We start from the raw sequence: 13,458 nt of genomic DNA, 5'->3' as shown, positions 1-13,458 counted from the left end.
CTTATGAGGAAGAAACAGAGGCCCACAGGGCCAGCAGGCCGTTTCCTATCCCCAGGAATGAAGCTTCTGTGTGACTTTGTATAGAAGCCTCTAGAACTGTGGTTGAAAATGCTGTCAAGGAGGCTTTCTAACCATTTTGCTTTTCCTTTAAACTTTCTGGCTTATGTATCCATTTGCTTTGGTTATTAAAATTTGTCCATTGATATTTCATTCTGGAGCTTTTCCTACAGAGGTGAACAATGCTGATAAATTAATTCAACAGGGAGGCCAGGAGACTCAGGTGGTAAACCGATGCCTTAAGCCAGGGATGCCTTGAGGCTGAGAAACTGTTGCCCAAGGACCACCGACGCCAGCAGCCAATAGGCTTTCCTGAATGAGGCAAGCGCACTGCTCTGGCCAATCACATACTCTCGTTCCCTTTGCCGCAGCATCTTTGTGTAAGTCTTCTGGCTCACGGTTGGTGGAGTGCTCCAAACCCCTGCTGGTTTGGCCACCCCATTGTAACTGATTTTTGCTTGAATAATCTCTAAAGAGTTTTGATATGCTCCAGTTTATTTATTTATTGTCTTTTCTAGTTTATTTCAAAGTTCAAAATTCACAGTGCTATGGCTTTCAAACATTTTACTGCAATTAACACACTTGCACACATATAGTAAACACACATGCACTGACATGGAGATACGCCTACTTATATTGCACGATATATAAATAAAAGGTCTTAGAAAACAGTGGAAATGGCAACCCACTCCAGTATTCTTGCTTGAAGAATCCCACGGATGGAGGAGCCTAGCGGGTTACAGTCCATGGGGTCACAAAGAGTCGGACACGACTTCACTTTCACGTTCACCTTTCTATAGTAGGTGCAGTCTTGATATTTCCTATTCTACTATATCTCATTTAATTCTGTTTCATTTTTAAAAGCTGTATGTATTTCACAACATTAGTTCGAAAGCTGGTGTTTAAATACATATTATATATCTCATGTGCTTTAGTCGCTCAATTGTGTCCGACTCTTTGTGACCCCATGGATTGTAGCCCTCCAGGCCCCTCTGCCCATGGGATTTCCCAGGCAAGAATACTGAAACGGGTTGCCATTTTCTTCTCCAGGGCAGTTTATCTTTTAACAATATAAAAATCAACAATTTGTATACTTAGAGTTAGGATTGAAGGATTGCAGGAATGCAGTTAGTGAGCATTTAACAAATACTTGCTGGATGAATGGATGGGAAATTAGTAATCCAATGTGGTGTAAATAAACAATCAGAGGATGCCATGAAAATATTTTAATTAAAATAGTAAAAAAAAAAATCTAGAAATAAACCTAATACGAAGAAAACTGTAACGTTTTATTGAAGGACCAAAGGAAACTTGAATAAGCCGACACATACTACATTGAATGGTAGATTCAGAATTATGAAGGTTCTTCCCCCAGATAACTAATTCAGTGTGATCCCAAGAAAAATTGCAAAGGGTTATTTTATGAAACTTGACAAGCTGATCTGCAACCTTATATAGATGAGAAAATGCACAGATTAATGAAAGGTTATTGAAAAAGGGTGAACACTGATAGGAGATTTATCCTACTTTATACAAAACATACTTTAAAATGGTAGTAGTTAAAACAGTGTATTCTTAACATAAGAAAAAAGAAATAGATCAATGGAACAGAGTCTATAAATACCTCTATGTATGTTTGCATTGGAATTTAGTATTAAGACAAAAGTCTTAAGTCTTATAGACTTAAGACAAAAGTAACACTTTGAATTATGACTAAGCAAGAACCTATTCAAAAAACCTGTCAGGATAAGAAAAAAAGAGAATTTCAATCTCACCATAAATACAAAAACATAATTTGTATAAATTAAAGAGCTAAATCTAGGTAAAAACTATAAAAGTACTAAAACTAAAATAGGAGAAATTTTGTAATTCTTAGATGAGTAATATCTTTTTTAAGCAAGATGTAAAACTCAGAAACCATATAGGATACAGTTTTTTTAAGGCTGCATTAAACATCTTAAAAAAATTCAGTCAGTCGTGTCCGACTCTTAGCGGCCCCATGGACTGCAGACCACCAGGCTCCCCCGTCCCTGGGATTCTCCAGGGAAGAATACTGGAGTGGGTTGCCATTTCCTTCTCCAATGCATGAAAGTGAAAAGTGAAAGTGAAGTCGCTCAGTCGTGTCCGACTTTGCGACCCCATGGACTGCAGCCTACCAGGCTCCCCTGTCCATGGAATTTTCCAGGCAAGAGTACTGGAGTGGGTGCCATTGCCTTCTCTGAAGCTTTAATATAGTGAGGTATAAAAACATGAGCAAGAGTCTAGGGTAAAATATTTTCAAGCTACATAATAAAGATTATAATTCATAATGTATAAAGAGTTCAAACAAATAAATAAGAAAAAAGTGGAAAGATAGGCAAAATTATAAACAGTCCAGTCATGGATCTAAATAAAAATGACCAATTTACATATGGAAAGATGCTTAATAAGTAAATAATGAACAAAGATCAAAGTAATGATGATAGATAATGCTTTATCCATGAGACTGAAATTTTTTAAAAACTCTATTTGCTTTCAATGTTGAGAGAGCATAAAATGGTATAGTCTTTTGGAGGTCAATTTGAGAGTATATATCAAAAATAAAAGTGTCCATACTCTGAACTATCACTTCTATTTTCCTGTTTCTGTCCAAGTGATTCTTTCTACATGTGTACAGAGACGCATCGATTAGGATTTTCAGTGTAGCACTGCTTATAATGGCAAAAAATTAGAAACCATTTAAACATCCATAGTTAGGGAAATAAATTGTGATCCATCCAATATTACAGAATAAAATGATGAAGTAAAAGAGAATAGGGTAGACTTACAGTGCTCACGTGGGAAGAGTTATATGTCTATGTGAAAAAGTACGGATGGAACAATTCATACAGTTCACTCCTATGTTCAGATAGACCTTGGAGATACTGTGGATTCAGTTCCAATAGAACCAATATCACAATTAATGAGTCTCAAAACTTTTTGGTTTCCCACTGCATAGAAAATTTATGTTTAGACTATACTGTAGTTTGTTAAGTGTGTAATACATTATGTCTAAAAAAGCAAGGTATATATTTTAATTGTTGTTTAGTTGCTAGGTTGTGTCTGACTCTTTTGTGACCCCACGGACTGTAGCCTACCACGATCTTCTGTCCATGGGATTTTCCAGGCAAGAATACTGGAGTGGGTTGCCATTTTCTTCTCCAGGGGATCTTCCCGACCCAGGCAGACAGATTCTTCACCACTGAACCGCCAGGGAAGCCCTCATACCTTAATTAAAAATAATTTATTGCTGAAAAATGCTAGTTCAGTTCAGTTCAGTCACTCAGTCGTCTGTGACTCTTTGTGACCCCATGGACTGTAGCATGACAGGCTTCCCTGTACATCACCAACTCCCGGAGCTTGCTCAAACTCATGTCCATTGAGTCAGTGATGCCATCCAACCATCTCATCCTCTGTCATCCCCTTCTCTTCCTGCCTTCAACCTTTCCCAGCATCAGGGAATTTGGAAAACTCAGCAGTGGCCACAGGACTGGAAAAGGTCAGTTTATTCCAATCCCAAAGAAAGTCAATGCCAAAGAATGTTCCAACTACTGCACAATTGTACTCATCTCACATGCTAGGGAAGTAATGCTCAAAATTCTCCAAGCCAGGCTTCAACTGTATGTGAACCGTGAACTTCCAGATGTTCAAGCTGGATTTAGAAAAGGAAGAGGAACCAGAGATATAATTGCCAACATCTGTTGGATCATAGAAAAAGCAAGAGAGTGCCAGAAAAACATCTACTTCTGTTTTATTGACTATGCCAAAGCCTTTGACTAAGTGGATCATAACAAACTGTGGAAAATTCTTCAAGAGATGGGAATACCAGACCACCTGACCTGCCTCTTGAGAGACCTGTATGCAGGTCAGGAAGCAACAGTTGTAACTGGACATGGAATAATGGGCTGGTTCCAAATTGGGAAAGGAGTACATCAAGGCTATATATTGTCACCCTGCTTATTTAACTTATAAGAGTACATTTCACAGAGTATATCATATGAAATGCTGGACTGGATGAAGCACAAGCTGGAACCAAGATTGCTGGGAGAAATATCAATAACCTCAGATATGCAGATGATACCACCCTTATGGCAGAAAGCAAAGAGGAACTAAAGACCCTCGTGATGAAAGTGAAAGAGGAAAGTGAAAAAGTCGGCTTAAACCTCAACATTCAGAAAACTAAGATCATGGCATCTGGTCCCATCACTTCATGGCGAATAGATGGGAAACAATGGAAACAGTGTCAGACTTTATTTTCTTGGCCTCCAAAAGCACTGCAGATGGTGACTGCAGCCATGAAATTAAAAGATGCTTGGAAGAAAAGCTATGACCTTGGAAGGAAAAAGCTATGAAAGAAAAGCTAAGACCAACCTAGACAGCATATTAAAAAGGAGAAACATTACTTTGCCAACAAAGTAATTTAGTCAATTTAGTCAAAGCTATGATTTTTCCAGTAGTCATGTGTGGTTATGAGAGTTGGACTATAAAGAAAGCTGAACACCAAATAATTGATGCTTTTGAGCTGTGGTGTTGGAGAAGACTCTTGAGAGTCCCTTGGACAGCAAGGAGATCAAACCAGTCCATCCTAAAGGAAATCAATCCTGAATATTCATTGAAAGGACTGAGTTGAAGCTAAAGCTCCAATATTTTGTCTACCTGATGAGAAGAACTGACTCATTAGAAAAGACCCTGGTGCTGGGAAAAGTGCTAACCATCACCTGAACGTCAGTGAGTCAGTCACCATACCAAGTGTAATAATGATGAAAAAGTTCAAACGATTGCAAGAATTACAAATATGTGACACAGAGTCATGAACTGAGCAAAGTCTGCTGGAAAAATGGCATCTTTAGACTCGCTTGACGCAGGGTTGCCATCAACATTCAGTTAGTAAAAACATAACATTTGCAAAATGCTGCCAAAGTGCAATAAAGGGAGGTATGCCTGAAATTCTGTACTGTATGAACATTTAAAGGAATATATTCATTCTTAGTTATTCAACATTGTTTTAAAAATTTTAAATATTTTTAGTTGGTGTGCTTTTCAGAAAGGAGACATTTAATCCAAACTTACTTAAGCAACAGAAAGGGCCTCAGGACTTCTTAGTTATCAGGGTAAATGGAGTCATTTTTATGCTCTTTTCTGGAAGAATTTATTTCCTTTCAATGTAACAACCTCTGGTCCGCCTCCCTCACCACCCCAGGGCCATTCTCCTTTCTAAGCAGGGAGGCTCTTCCCAGGAGATGCTATGCACAGTCTCTGAAGTAATGGAAGATCAAGGGCTTAAGCACAGTTTCAAACCCTCTGCCCATAACTCCACTTAGCTGGTGGAGTTACTTCCTCACTATCCAAGCTGTTATTTTAAAGTCGCACATTCTTTCCTCTGCTGTGCTCTTTTCAGGTTGATGTCATTGTACAAAGTGGTCAATGGGGAAAAGAGTTTGGGCAACTCACACCAGGACAGTTAGTTCTTGCGTGATTGAAAGCTGGCTAGTTGGATTTAATTCTCCTTAAAAAAAAAAAAGTCACAAAAAGTTACACTCGGTGGTCTGGTGCATAAATCAATATCTGACAAAGCTCCCCCTCCTTACAATGTGTAATGCTCAAAAAACGAGACACATTTGTAGGCCTCTTGGGTATCTCTGTTTGAATGACCCTCTTTTTTTTTCCCTCCTGACCTGTACTCTCCACACTGTATATCAAAATCCAGAGGCTCTTTTATTCCCCCCCCTCTTTGGGAAAATCATTTGGGTTTCATTCATGCCATGCAAACCTTACTTTTCTGTTCTAAGCAGTAAAAGAATATAGTGTCTAGAAAATAGCCCTTGGGCAGGACAGCACGGAAACCAATGCCCATCCCTTCTGCCAGCCTGAGGAGTGTTTCTCTTACAATTTATATGCAGTCGTTAAAAATCAGAATGATCTGCTCTGAGATCCAATAAAGTCACACTAGATTTACATCCCTGGGAAAATGTTTTTCCAACATCCCTTCAAATAAAATTTTAAGTTAACACTTTTTCTGGAGTCTCTCTCTCTCTCTGTGTAATGGGAAACTTTCTTTAAACGCACTGAAATAGCTCTTGTAGTTTGAGGCCATTTGTGTACAGATACATTATGATGCCAATTGCATATCACAGAGAAAACCATTTTTATGATATTAGGGTGAAGATCTGTCAGCGGATTACCTCTTGCTCTTTTGTCTGATTGTCTCTCCCTTTTCAGACTTACTCTTGCACTCAAACATTTTGGTGCATGTGTGCTTGTGTGCTCAATTGTGTTTGACTCTGCAACCCCATGGACGTAGCCACCAGGCTCCTCTGTCCATGGAGTTTTCCAGGCAAGAATACTGGAGTGGGCTGCCATTTCCTACTCCAGAGGATCTTCCCCACCAGGGATCGAACCCGCCTCCCCTGAGTCTCCTGCATTGGCAGGCAGATTCTTTACCACAGCGATACCTGGGAAGCCCCGTTTTGGTGGTTCAGTCAATTTAGTGCTTGCAACACCACTCCCACCACAGGGTGACATGTGACCAGTCAGGCCAGACAGTAGTCTTTTTCAGAGACTCATGTGGATGCTGAGAGTGAATGGTCTCTGCAGGGGAGAAAATTTTCAGAGCTGCTTGGGGCCAGTTTTCTGGCCATGTGGGTAGAATCTGCCTGAGAATGACATCACTACAGATGTCACAGATGCCACTGAAAGCAGAGGCAGGAAATGCATAGGTGGCTGGAGGGAAGGAAGGAAGGATGGATAGATGGATGATGAATGGATGGGGAGCTGGATAAATGGAAGGATAAATGATGGATGGGTGAGTGAGTGGATGAAGGGAAGGAAAGATGGATGGATGGATAGATGATGGATGGATGACAGATGGATGGGTGGGTGGGTGCATGGATGGATAGATGATGGATGGGCAGGTGGGGGGATGCAAGGAAGGAAGGACAGATGAATGAATAAGATGGATGGATATGGATGCTTGAGTGAATGGACGAGTGGGTAGATGAATGGATGGAGGGATGGATGAATAGAAAGATAAATACAATGTCACACCTGCTTTCCAGGTACCAAGTGATTGTCCAGGATTCAGGGACTGAACCAAAGAATCAAAATGAGGGAGACCTGTCCTGTAAGGAATTCTGCCCAACAAGATGGCTCCTTACTGGATGGAGACAAACTGGCCTCAACGGACTTCTCTTGGGTGGGGAAAATCAGTGATGTAAGTCCAGAGCTCAGGGTGTTCTGAGCAGCACTGAGTAAGCCTTGCCTCAGCACTGAGTGAGTCTGCCTCTCAGACTTGGAGCACTGTAATTCCCACGCTTCTCTAGCTGCTGAGACTGCTTACAAGTTGGCTGAGTTCCCAGTGCATCCATTCTTAAACTCAAGTCCTATCACTAAAGACAATCCATGTGTCTTACTATTGCAACATCAAAGAGTCTAATTCAGGAGGTGACTTTTTAAAATGTTTTATAAGCTTACTGATAGTTTGGAGACACTGCAAATTATGGATTTGGGAGAGAGAGATCAGAGAGGAATAGCTGGGCGCATTGCAAAATAGGGAGTCATTTGAATGTGAAGAAACACTCGTGAACACTCTGCCACCTGGGCGAAGGCAAGTCAGCTAGATTTTGAGTGGGGGCTGGGGGCAGATGGAGCGAGCACCAGTTTTCCTCGTCATGAGCTGTGAGACCTGCTTGGCACCAGCTTCATTTCCAGTCTTGGTTTATGGAGTCCTTTTATGGACAGGACCCTGTTTCATCAGGCTCTGGAGGAGTCAGGCATGGCTCTTCTCTCCTGAGCCTGGTGGGGTGGAGAGGCTGGGCCTTCAGAGATAAGCCTGAGAGAAGTGTGCCTTGGGGAGAGTGGCCTGAGATGCATGCATGTTTAGGGTAAATTAAGTGCTGCCAGATGCCTGTGATGACTGGTGGGTCTGGAAGTGTGTCTCCAGCTCCCCGTGATTTGGCAGCTTTTGCTTTTCTCTGCTTGAAGCAAGGGTTATTTCCATCTGCTTCCTGATACTGTAGAGGTAGAAGGCCCGCCAGACAGAGGTCCTAGGGCTGAAGTCTGTGAGCACCAGTGAGTGCCTGTCTGCATTCGGGTTCACAGAGCCTGTGAATGATGTGAGAGTTGTCGCAGGGAGAGGAGGGGACGTGGGCGGCGCTGTGCCCCTTTGAGAGGGAGCTGGTCTCAATCAAGGGAAAAACTCTCAGCAGAGAACTGGATCCTCCCTCCACTCAATGTATTTAAAATGTGGTACGACTTTCCCTGGAGAAGGAAATGGCACCCCACTCCAGTACTCTTGCCTGGAAAATCCCATGGACAGAGGAGCCTGGTAGGCTACAGCCCACGGGGTCGCTAAGAGTCAGACACGACTGAGCGACTTCGCTTTCACTTTTCACTTTCATGCATTGGAGAAGGAAATGGCAACCCACTCCAGTGTTCTTGCCTGGAGAATCCCAGGGACGGGGTAGCCTGGTGGGCTGCCGTCTCTGGGGTCGCACAGAGTAGGACACGACTGAAGCGACTTAGCAGCCGCAGCAGCAGCATGACTTTCCTCTGCTCTCTCCTCTTCCGGTTCCCCTCTTACCTCCTTATGTATTCTTCCCAGGACTTTAAAAGAGACAAACAGACCTTGAAGTTATGGGGTTTCCTCCCCTTTCCTCCTCATGCTGGCCAGAAGCACATTTCTTAATAATCTCTCCATCCCAGTCTGTCGGTATTTCCTAACCTCTTCTCTCTCTCTCCTTCTTTCCCTCTCTGTCTCTAGTTCCTTCTATTTTTTTCTTTCCTCATTTAGTCTTCAATTCTCCTTCCATCCCTCTTCCCTATAAATCACAAAATCTGAACACCCAGATTATTTTGTCTCTGAAATTTAGAGACAGCAAACTAATCTGATGAAAGAGAAATGAAAAATTTTCATGTCATTTCAATTTCTATCTTCTGCCATATCTTCTCAAACATGTATTGTAAGTAATAAAACATTTGATTCTGTTTGTTTTGATTTTCAACCACAGGCAACATATATAACTTTTTTCTTCCCTGATGAGTCCCTGACGGCTTCATCCAAATATCATCTCATCCAAATGCTTTCCTTAAGCAAGAGTGCTAATGTGTCTCCTTAAAATCACCATTTTTTCAAAGGTGGGACAAGATGCTTCTTCGTTGGAATAGAGGAACAGGATACAATCTCTTGGTTCTGCTTTTCTAGGTTATAACTTCATGGTTTTGTTCCAGGAAAATATATTGTCTTCAGAAAAATGTAAAGCCACAGTAGGACTATACAGTTTTCTTTCCTCACTAAAAGCTATTATGACTGGGTGTCTGTCCATTCAGGCAGTCAGCTTGGCTGGCTGGCTGGATTCTTCCACCCATCCACATGCTGTTTAATAATAATTTATTTAGCTACTATGAAAGGTAAGCTCTGTGATAAAGAGAGGTCCCCAATCACATGGAGTATCTCCTTATCAGTGAGACAAATAAAATAATCACAAAATGAATGAACAGGATGGTTTTAGATGTGCGATGAAGACAATAAAAGAAGTTGATGTGACCCTGAGTGGGGAGTGGGATGTTAATTTAGAGGGAGGGGCAGGAGGTCTCTTGGCAGAAGAAAAAGCACATTCTAAAAGCTTCAGGTGAGAAGGAGCTAACATACATCTATGTGGGTGAGAGATGCACCGTGGAGAAAATTAGGTATCCTTAAATAAAAGTTTTAAAAGGAGTTTAAATGAATTTGACTTAAATTTCTTTTCTTTAGCAAATGTCCTCCTTCTTATCTTCCTCTTCTCCCTCTGATGAGGGGCTGACACAAGCTAACGGTCATCCTCAACCCCGACCGCAAAAGGCCAGTTTCTCTTTTACCACCTGTGGCCAGAAAGTCAGTTTCTGCACAGAGATCAGTTATCTTTCTGTCTTTTGGTTTCTTCCCAGAGGCCCAACAGCATCACAATTCATACCTTGAGGAAGAGACTGCAGTGGGCTCATTTGTCCCCTGGGATAAGTTTTCCCCCAACAGCAGGGGGATGTGATTTTCAAGATTACAGAATGGAAAGAACCCCACATCAGCTGTCCTGTTGACATCGTGGAGAACTTTTTTACATTTCTGTGTCTTTGATTAGCCTGAAAATATGTTGAGTGAAGAAGCCCTTTCAATAGTGTTTTAACCAAGATCAGAGAACTACATGTGGCTCCAAGAAGTTTATTTTGGGTCTCAAGCTGGCCAATGATTGGCCTGTGCCCAACAACTTAACCTAAGAGGCACTTAAGTAATGGAGAGCGAATAAAAAATAAAAGCAAATTACAGAGCATGGAGATAAGGGGAAAGCTGAAAAAAAAAAAGAAGTGGCATTTCACCCTTCAAAGTTGGTGGAGATTGTGATCAAGCTTTAGATGCTGTCTGCCTGATAGGTGGCTTTGAGTTAATTTTATCACTTAACTTGGTCAATATGTTAGAATCCTTAGTGATCATGTGGATGGGGCCAGATCAGGACAAACTATCTTTAAGTGCAAAAATAATGTATAAGTGTTTCAGTGTATTGGTAGAAGTTTCAATTAAACAGGAAGTTCTGATTTTAAATTTGTAGGAACCTCAGCAGCAGCAGCAAGGCTCCACTGGAGAAGAGAGTGGCAAACCACTTCAGTATTCTTGCCTTGAGAACCCCATGAACAGTATGAAAAGGCAAAATGATAGGATACTGAAAGAGAAACTCCCCAGGTCAGTAGGTGCCCAATATGCTACTGGAGATCAGTGGAGAAATAACTCCAGAAAGAATGAAGGGATGGAGCCAAAGCAAAAACAATACCCAGTTGTGGATGCGACTGGTGATAGAAGCAAGGTCCGATGCTGTAAAGAGCAATATTGCATAGGAACCTGGAATGTTAGGTCCATGAATCAAGGCAAATTGGAAGTGGTCAAACAGGAGATGGCAAGAGTGAACATCGACATTCTAGGAATCAGCGAACTCAAATGGACCGGAATGGGTGAATTTAACTCAGATGACCATTATCTACTACTGTGGGCAGGAATCCCTTAGAAGAAATGGAGTAGCCATCATGGTCAACAAAAAAGAGTCTGAAATGCAGTGCTTGGATGCAATCTCAAAAACAATAGAATGATCTCTGTTTGTTTCCAAGGCAAACCATTCAATATCACGGTAATCCAAGCCTATGCCCCAACCAGTAATGCTGAAGAAGCTGAAGTTGAACGGTTCTATGAAGATCTACAAGATCTTTTAGAACTAACGCCCAAAAAAGATGTCCTTTTCATTATAGGGGACTGGAATGCAAAAGTAGGAAGTCAAGAAACACCTGGAGTAACGGGCAAATTTGGCCTTGGAATACGGAATGAAGCAGGGCAAAGGCTAATAGAGTTTTGCCAAGAGAACGCACTGGTCATAGCAAACACCCTCTTCCAACAACACAAAAGAAGACTCTACACTTGGACATCACCAGATGGTCAACACCAAAATCAGATTGATTATATTCTTTGCAGCCAAAGATGGAGAAGCTCTATACAGTCAGCAAAAACAAGACTGGGAGCTGACTGTGGCTCAGATCATGAACTCCTTATTACCAAATTCAGACTTAAATTGAAGAAAGTAGGGAAAACTACTAGACCATTCAGGTATGACCTAAATCAAATCCCTTATGATTATACAGTGGAAGTGAGAAATAGATTTAAGGGACTAGATCTGATAGAGTGCCTGATGAACTATGGACGGAGGTTCGTGACATTGTACAGGAGACAGGGATCAAGACCATCCCCATGGAAAAGAAATGCAAAAAAGCAAAATGGCTGTCTGGGGAGGCCTTACAAATAGCTGTGAAAAGAAGAGAAGCGAAAAGCTAAGGAGAAAAGGAAAGATATAAGCATCTGAATGCAGAGTTCCAAAGAAGAGCAAGGAGAGATAAGAAGCCTTCTTCAGTGATCAATGCAAAGAAATAGAGGAAAATAACAGAATAGGAAAGACTAGAGATCTCTTCAAGAAAATTAGAGATACCAAGGGAACATTTCATGCAAAGACGGGCTCGATAAAGGACAGAAATGGTATGGACCAAACAGAAGCAGAAGATATTAAGAAGAGGTGGCAAGAATACACAGAAGTGAAGTGAAGTTGCTCAGTCGTGTCCGACTCCTTGCGACCCCATGTACTGTAACCTACCAGGATCCTCCGTCCATGGGATTTTCCAGGCAAGAGTACTGGAGTGGGTTGCCATTAGAAGAACTGTACAAAAAAGATCTTCACGACCCAGATGATCACGATGGTGTGATCACTCACCTAGAGCCAGATATCCTGGAATGTGAAGTCAAGTGGGCCTTAGAAAGCATCACTACGAACAAAGCTAGTGGAGGTGATGGAGTTCCAGTGGAGCTATTCCAAATCCTGAAAGATGATGCTGTGAAAGTGCTGCACTCAATATGCCAGCAAATTTGGAAAACTCAGCAGTGGCCACAGGACTGGAAAAGGTCAGTTTTCATTCCAATCCTAAAGAAAGGCAATGCCAAAGAATGCTCAAAGTACCACACAATTGCACTCATCTCACACGCTAGTAAAGTAATGCTCAAAATTCTCCAAGCCAGGCTTCAGCAATACGTGAACCGTGAACATCCAGATGTTCAAGCTGGTTTTAGAAAAGGCAGAGGAACCAGAGATCAAATTGCCAACATCTGCATCATGGAAAAAGCAAGAGAGTTCCAGAAAAATATCTATTTCTGCTTTATTGACTATGCCAAAGCCTTTGACTGTGTGGATCACAATAAACTGGAAAATTCTGAAAGAGATGGGAATACCAGACCACCTGACCTGCCTCTTGAGAAACCTCTATGCAGGTCAGGAAGCAACAGTTAGAACTGGACATGGAACAACAGACTGGTTCCAAATAGGAAAAGGAGTACATCAAGGCTGTATATTGTCACCCTGCTTATTTAACCTCTGTGCAGAGTATATCATGAGAAATGCTGGGCTGGAAGAAGCACAAGCTGGAATCAAGATTGCCGGGAGAAATATTAATAACCTCAAATATGCAGATGACACCACCCTTATGGCAGAAAGTGAAGAGGAACTAAAAAGCCTCTTGATGAAATTGAAAGAGGAGAGTGAAAAAGTTGCCTTAAAGCTCAACATTCAGAAAACGAAGATCATGGCATCTGGTCCCATCACTTCATGGGAAATAGATGGGGAAACAGTGTCAGGCTTTATTTTTTTGGGGTGCCAAAATCTCTGCAGATGGTGATTGTAGCCATGAAATTAAAAGATGCTTACTCCTTGGAAGGAAAGTTATGACCAACCTATATAGCATATTAAAAAGCAGAGACATTACTTTGCCAGCAAAGGTCCGTCTAGTCAAAGCTATGGTTTTTCCAGTGGTCATGTATGGATGTGAGAGTTGGAC

This window comes from Bison bison, unplaced genomic scaffold (assembly GCF_000754665.1).
Source record: "Bison bison bison isolate TAMUID 2011002044 unplaced genomic scaffold, Bison_UMD1.0 scf7180017864461, whole genome shotgun sequence".
Taxonomy (NCBI): domain Eukaryota; kingdom Metazoa; phylum Chordata; class Mammalia; order Artiodactyla; family Bovidae; genus Bison; species Bison bison.
The sequence above is the reverse complement of the archived record's forward strand: the minus strand, read 5'-3'. Positions refer to the sequence as shown.